The following is a 7,509-nucleotide window of genomic DNA, read 5'->3' on the forward strand; positions in this document are numbered from 1 at the left end:
TTTGTAATTCAAGTGCTTGTGTTTTCAGTTTCTTTCAGCGGAGCGGCTTTTTTTATCTTTGGTTAGGCTTAATGTTAAGCACAATAGATATACTTTAAAAATTAACAGCATGATTTATTGGAGTAAAAACTACATGTCATAAAATTAGCCTGTTTTAAATGTACAGTTCACTGGTGTTTAGTATATTTACAGAGCTGCGCAGCCGTCACCACAATCCAATTTTAGAACATATTCATCACTCCAAAAAAATGTCTCATGCCCGTTTACCGGCATTCTGCATTCCAGCCTCAGCTCGCACTTAGCAGCTACTAATCTGCTTTGCCTATAGAGTCATCTTTCTTACTCTGTCTTTCTGAGAGACTGATACATTGTGCTGAAGAGACAGCCATCTCTGGGCAGGGGGAATGGCTTCCGAGGTGGGCTGGGGTGGCTGGGCCAGAGGGGGCTCCTGGTTGCCAACCCTGATGCACAGTCCCTGAGAACTGAGGTGGGTCTGGAAGCAAGAGCCCTCCGCTTCAAGGCAGGCTTACTTCTCGGTTCACTGGTAGTCCTGGAAATCAGGGGGCCCCAATGCTAGAGGATCCCCACCTATTTTGTCTGACTGAGCAATTCTCAGTTATTAGTGTCTTTATTCAAACCTAGACATTTTGGGCTTAGTTTTTAAGACACTTTGCTACTATTTCGTTTTTGTATAGAGTGCTTATTTGTAAGAAAAAAATATATAAGGATGTGCAGATTTGAGCAGCTCTGTGTTTGCAGAGTTAGGGCTTTGTGTAGTACAGTACCAGGGTGGAGCCCCCTCATCTGAAGGCTTTATTCCCATTCTTCCCAGTAATTTTCTTCCATTTGCTATATGTACCTCCCTGATGAAACTACAATCACCACAGGTTTTTATGAGCTCCTTAACGGAAAGATATATTAAAGAAAGGGATTTACCTACCGTGGATCGTAAAGGGATTGGAACCATAGCATCGTTCAGTGGCATCCACGTCAGCCCTGGGGTCTTAGATCTGCAAGCTCTCCCTTTCTCTTCCTCTCTTTGGTGGCAGTGCCTGCTTCCTCCCAGGAGAATACCCACGTCGCCACTGTGACTGACTGCCTCAGTGAGGACACGGTTCTGTTTCTACCCTGTTTGGCTGATTCCAAGCACAGGTGGGTGTAGAGCTGTGTTCTAAATAAAGAGGCCCTTGACACACAAAAGTGCACACAAGGGCACAGTCACACTTGCTTGTTGTCTGAAGCCCAGGTCCTTATCCAACAAGGTTTGAAGCTTTGAGACCCTTAGTAATTGTCTTTGCACTTGTTTGTATTGAACCAGGGGCTAGCTGAACACAACCTGGTAAATAGCGCTGTCTGGCAAAAGTTCTGCCTATTCTCATTTTCCCCATAAGTCACAGTAACAAGAAATGCTGGCATCCTAAGTGGTCCCCACGGCATGCGCAGGACATACGATGTAAGTTCTTTTAAACTTCTCAGGTTGACTTCAGAACATTCAGCCAAAGACAGTGTGCAGTTAGGTTCAGAGAACGAGCCTGTACTTGACTTCCACGGGCATCTAGCACCTTAACACTGCTCACCAGCTCTAATAGTGAAACACTGAATACAGATGGTCCCAGAAAAGCAATTCATCACCAAGTCCCATGTACAGAAATGAGCTTACTTGTTTCGTGAGGTGGTACTATGGATGTCAGGTGTCCCAAGTTCTTTGGGACAGAACTTGCAGAATTACTTTGCTGAATAAGTCCTTTGAGATAGATTCACTCTTATTTACTGTTCACTTAGCCAGTGTACTTTTAGAATAATACGGGCAGTGCTGGTGTTGGTGTCTCAGAGGAGCAGGTGCCCTGGAGATGCCTCTGTCTGGATGTAGCTGGAGGGGGTGCGCCTCCTGTGACAGGGAAGAGGTGATGATGAGCTATGAGGGCGCCGCTCAGACTGCAGAACTTCGCGCTGTTTGTTGCCGATAACGTATAATCAGGGCAGGTGTTTTTGGCATTTGGCCATCACCAAAATGAAATTTAGTTGAAGATTCATGAAGTGGACAGATGAATAATTTTTTCTGTGCTTCACAATTCACCTCTTGTTGCTTGTTCAGTAAGTCTTGGTTATTGGACTGCCTTGAAGCCGTAATCGTGTTAAGACCCTGGAAGGAATTAATGTCTCCTCTGGAAATTGGGATGTGATTTGAGAGCCTTGCTAGTGATTGACTGCGGCTCCGCCTGCTTCCTGAGGGCCCCTTCCCTGAGCGGGCCTCTTGCTGGAGGATTTCTCTCCCTTGCATGATAAAGAGGATGCATGTTGCTAATGCTGTCAGTAACTGGTGTTAGGGCCCTGGTTGTAGTGCGACTGGGGAGAGTCCTTGGCACTTTGAAATATGCTCGTGTGTGGGCCCTGCCTTCTCCAAATATAATGAATTTCCCTAGGATGGGATCATGAACATCAGTGTTTTCTCATGAAAGTTCCTTCAGAGAGCCAATTGGGAAATGGTGGACTCACTGCTTTCCTGAAAGGAGGCTTCTTTGAGGCCGCAGATTTCTAAGAGCCTTCTAGTGATGCCACTGGTAAAGCCAATGCAGGCTGGAGAATGAGCACTGGGATGTTTTGCAGCCACATTCTTACAGGGTTGAGGTGAGGCCAAAGAGCTGGGGGCGGCTCCAACCTCTGGCTGGAAATAAGCTGGATTCTGGCCCTGGCCCTTCCCGCGCAGGCTGGGTGAGCTCTTCTGCTCTCCACGCCTTCATCCAAGGTTGGGCAGAGGGGCGTCCTGTCATTGGGAACCAAAGCCTGCTGTCCTTTGCTAGCATGCAAGACCTGGTGCAGAAAGAGCCATCGTGGTAGCAATGACAGGCACTGCAGTTGCTGGGTCTAAAAACTCAATCACCAACAATTAGCTGAAGAACAGTTATGCCAACTAAAGCAATCTAGGCTAATTAAAAGGGTTTTTTTCTTTGGCTCATCAAAATTCAGTTCTGCGTCTGAGTATGAGTTAATTGACAGTGAGATTAAATAGACTGAAATTGTGGGAAAGAAGAAAAAAATCCTCATGACTGACAAGCTTTAAGATGGAAAAAAATAAAGAGTCCAGACTTCCCAGTTTTGGAGATAAGAACTGTGAAGCCAGCCTGCAAAGTGATGTGTGCCTTTGACCCTTCCTCTCCCTCGGTAGCAGCTCTGACCTGCACCACATGCAGGCCGTTGGTGCCATCTGCACCTTGTGTGCGGGGTTGGGCCACTACTCTTTCGCCTTCTCAGCCACCACCCTGGGCTGTTACCTGATTTTCTGCGAAAAGGTTGTCTGGAGTGCAGGTGGCACCTGTACCTCTGTGATCTGTCTTCTGCCCAGCGGCAAAATAATCCTGTTCTTTCCCCAGACTTGGGAGCCTTTTATTTCCCTTTAGCGTAACAGCTGCATGTCTGGCCTCTTCTCCTGGGCCGGAACACTGACTCCCAGCCCTCCTTGGCACCATACCCTCCGCTGTGCCTAGATTCCGTCTCCCTTACCCCGTCTGATCTCAGGCTTCAGTGTGGCACTTCGACGCTTCACTTTCTGCCCTTCCCTGCTTGTTTTTGCTTCTTCAACACTTAGCACTCAACACTCAGTACTCATCATACTTGGCAGGGACTGCATTGGAGTGTAGGCTCTGGAGGACAAGGATTTGGGGCTTCCTTGTTCTCAGCTTTGTTCATGTCACCCAGGACGAGGCCCTTAGTGGCACTCAGTAAACACTGAATGAGTCTCTTCCAGCAGAGTAGCTCTCACATTCTCATTTTTTCCCCTTCCTGTACTAGGGGTTAAAGCCAGGACTAATGAGCTTCATCCCAGCCTTCTCATAAAATTTTGAGACAAGGTCTCACTAAGTTGCCCAGGCTGGCCTTGAATTTACTGTCCATCTGCTCCAGTGTCCCAATAGCTGGGATTTAGGTGAGTTCCACCATATCTGTTCCCACATTCTGTATTTTCATTTTTAAATTGGCTCACTTCAAGATGACTACAGACACAGCTCAACCCAGTTCTTTATTCGGCCATGGAATGGTAGGTTAGAGACCCCGCCGCCTCGCAAATTCTTGTGTTTAGTGAAGTGATGATACTTCTTTGGTGGGGGAGCAATGTAACAGGTTGAACCTCAGGAAGCACTGAGTGACATTTCCAGCCCTACTCTACCTCCCCTCCCTTTGAGACACGGTCTCACTGTGTTGGCCAGCCCGGCCAGCCTTGAACTTGCTATCCTCTTGCCTCAGCCTTCTGAGTAGCCAGGATTGCAGTGCACACCATGCCCATTGTGCTGCCCCCATCCCCTAAAGATTTATTTATTTGGTACAGTGTTTTGCTATACAGCTCGAACTCATAGTGATCCTCCTGTCTCAGTCTCCTCAGTGCTGGGATTGCTGGGTTTACAGACATGCACAGCACACCCGGTTTCCGTGACTGGCCCTACGCAGGGCCGGCATGGCATGTGGTACTGGGGATCGAACCCAGGTCCTTGTGCTTGCCATGCAGGCACTTAGACTGCCAAGCTGTCTCCCTAGCCCTTGTGCTGCCCTTTTTAAAAGAAACATTTCAAATTCCCTTGAAATAAATGCATCAGGGAACTGTAGTTGGAGACATTGGTAATGTGAACTATATCAATCATCTTTCAATTGACAAGAGAAAGATGTTTTAAAATTATAATCTGTTGAGATCATAAACATGAAATAGTAAATTTAAAACTTTGAAACATGTAGACTCTGAAAAGAGGTTCCAGGCAGAGCAATGTAAAGACTCAAGAGTGTTGGGGTCAGTGAAATACCCTCAGAGAAGCTGATCCCTGTTTTCGGGGGCTAACAGTTCAGAGTGGACCAGATGTGGACCTGATCCCAAGCCTTTCACACCCAGGTAGAGGGAACATAAGCTTCTCAGAGAGCAAAGATGGCTGCTGAGGAGTGCTTGACCTGAGTGGAAAAGATGAGGCCTTCGAGTACAGTACGCTGTGGGAAGTGGGAGGGCCTTGAGCACAGCTTTGTGACCTCTTCACAGTGAGTACGCACCTTCTGAGTCATTTTTAAAGTCCACTTCGGAGCTCAGAAGCCTGCTTAACATTCTCTGGTGCTTCTGATCCATAGCCAAGCCTCAGTACCACCAACTTAGGGAATTCACATTGGCTAAAGGCGAGCACTAGGCTTTCTTTTGAGGCCAAGATCTAATAAGTATGGGTCCGTGGTTCTTCAAGGATTTCTGTAGAAATGGTTCTGTCCCGTGACTGGGGCCCAAGCTGAATGAAGTCCAACTCTGGCTGCAGGCCAGTGAGGATCCCTTTCTTCAGACTTGTCTTTATGGGAATTCCACTGGCACTCGCACCTCTTTCCTTCACTTGTAAAGACCTTGAGATTCAGGTCTGTAATAGAAGGGCAGGTGTACCTCAGGTCTGTTTCAAGCTGAAGGATGGGATGGATTTGCAACACCAGGGGTGCTCATTTGCTTAGAAATGAGAGGCACTGTCTCCCATAGAGCACAGTGGAGCTCACCAAAAGGGCAAATGGAGACAGGCAGGTGTTCTTGTTAAACTGAAGGTATTTGGGCTGGTCAGGAAGAATGAGAAGGAAAGAGGCCACTGCAGGGGCCCAAATGTCCCGCCAGAGAACCTAGAGGCTGGAACTTGGGTTGGAAGGAAGAACTGATGAATTTTCACTTTTCTCCATCTTCCTGAACAAAAGTCCCCATGGAGGCCGATGATGGATTGTTTATGGAGATTGGATCTCTGGGAAGCAGAGGGGACCTTAGTACTCTGCAAAGCTAATTAAGAAGCACTATTAATCACTTTGTTGTATTCACAGCAGAAGCTGAACAACAGTGTTATTTGCGTTGAGAAGCAGTAGTCCCTGTCTGCCTTTGCTCACTCATTTATCCGACCAGCAGGCACTGAAGTGGGACTTAGGACAGCCTCGGGTCCCTTGTACTTGATCTTTCCCCAGTGCATCGGCTAACACCTGGCACCATCTGTAAACCTAGCTTTCACCGTTCGCTTATTCAAGTAGCATTTGTGACTTCTACCGTTTACCCAGACAAACCAGGACACTTGTGAGGAGTGGCAGCAACTCTGTCCGGTTCCACTTGCAGAAAGGGAAGGGATAGACCACATCCTCTGTGGTGGGAAGTCAGGAGGCACCAGTCCTGGGGACCCTGGGTGAGTTAATTGGGGATATGCCAGGAGTCTGCGGGGCCTGGTGCAGATGTTTCTGGTGCAGATGTTTCTGTCATGCCTGTGAAGTGGGGCTCTGGTGGTGGGGTGTGGAGCCTGAAGATGGATTTTCCTTTACAAGGTACATGAATGGCTTTGTGCCTTTGTGCCTAGCACTGAGCAGGCCTGTTAACTGATTCTGGGTAGAACAGTGTGAAAGGCCCATGTGTTTCAGCACATGTTTCCAAAGCCCCTGTGGGTGCAGAGCTCTGGCATTCCCAGCCCAGCAGCAGAGCTTGTGGTGACAGCTCTAGGAGCCCCCAGTGGGCACTTCTCTGGCAGGCAGACAGGAAGCCTTCTTAGAAGGGGCTGTGAGCAGGGTTTGCAGTTCAGAGGTGGAGGCCAGAGTGATGGAGCTGGAATTGGAGAAGCGTGCCATAGCCCTGTGTGGCATGGGCCTGCTTTGGCTGCACCACAGAAGTCCCCAGCAGGAAACAGGGAGAACACTCAGCCCAAGGGCAGCGATGCCAGCCACCTGGTGGCCATTCCTCCTGCTAATTAACATATCCAAGTGGCACAGCCTCTGCAGGAGAATTCTTGGTGCCTTAGGGGCAGAGCCTGGAAACCATACTGGGCATATTGATGAGTAAATTTGCATCTTTTACACACACTGCCTCCTTTCCTGCTATAGCTGCTTTCCCTAGAGGTTTCTAGAAAGACAGGTCCCTATCTGCTCTTCCTGCTGTACACAAGCATGTGTGGGTGTGAGTGTAGCGGAAAGAAATGCCACGAGAGTTTCTTTGAGTGCTGGGTCCTACACCGTCCACATTCAGACTGCATGCAATATTTAGATCCCATGGCGCCTGGAAAGACTTCCAAGGCTTGCTGCCAGGGCCAGCCTGTTGGCTAAGCGGGGAGGCCCAGCGAGGCTCCCAGCTGCAGTGTCTCCTCTTTCAAACTGCTCTCTACCCCTTGCCACCAAGGCCCACCAAGCCCACCAAGGGGCAGCTCTTTATGCAGACCCCTCCTGACCCTGGCTGAAGTGTCACTGCGAAGCCAAGTCCTGATGCAGCGAGGAACTGGCCCATCACGTTGTTGACCCTTGGTTCTTGCCGCCCTTGGTGAAATAATTCAGACACAGAGGCCATGCAGAAGTCTGTGTAGAACTTATTGTAAAGTAGCTACAGAGTGGAAAAGTGACCAGTGCTTCGAAGGCAGCGATCAGCCTGAGGGTGAGTTTGGGCATCTTTTCACGCACACAGAAGTCACTCCTGGGCTGGTGAGATGGCTCAGTGGTCTAAAGCACCTACTTAGAACAAGCTTAGCAAAGCACAGGGACCACGGTTCAATCCCC

The sequence above is a fragment of the Octodon degus genome, unplaced genomic scaffold (genome assembly GCF_000260255.1).
Source record: "Octodon degus isolate 3935 unplaced genomic scaffold, OctDeg1.0 scaffold00015, whole genome shotgun sequence".
Taxonomy (NCBI): Eukaryota; Metazoa; Chordata; class Mammalia; order Rodentia; family Octodontidae; genus Octodon; species Octodon degus.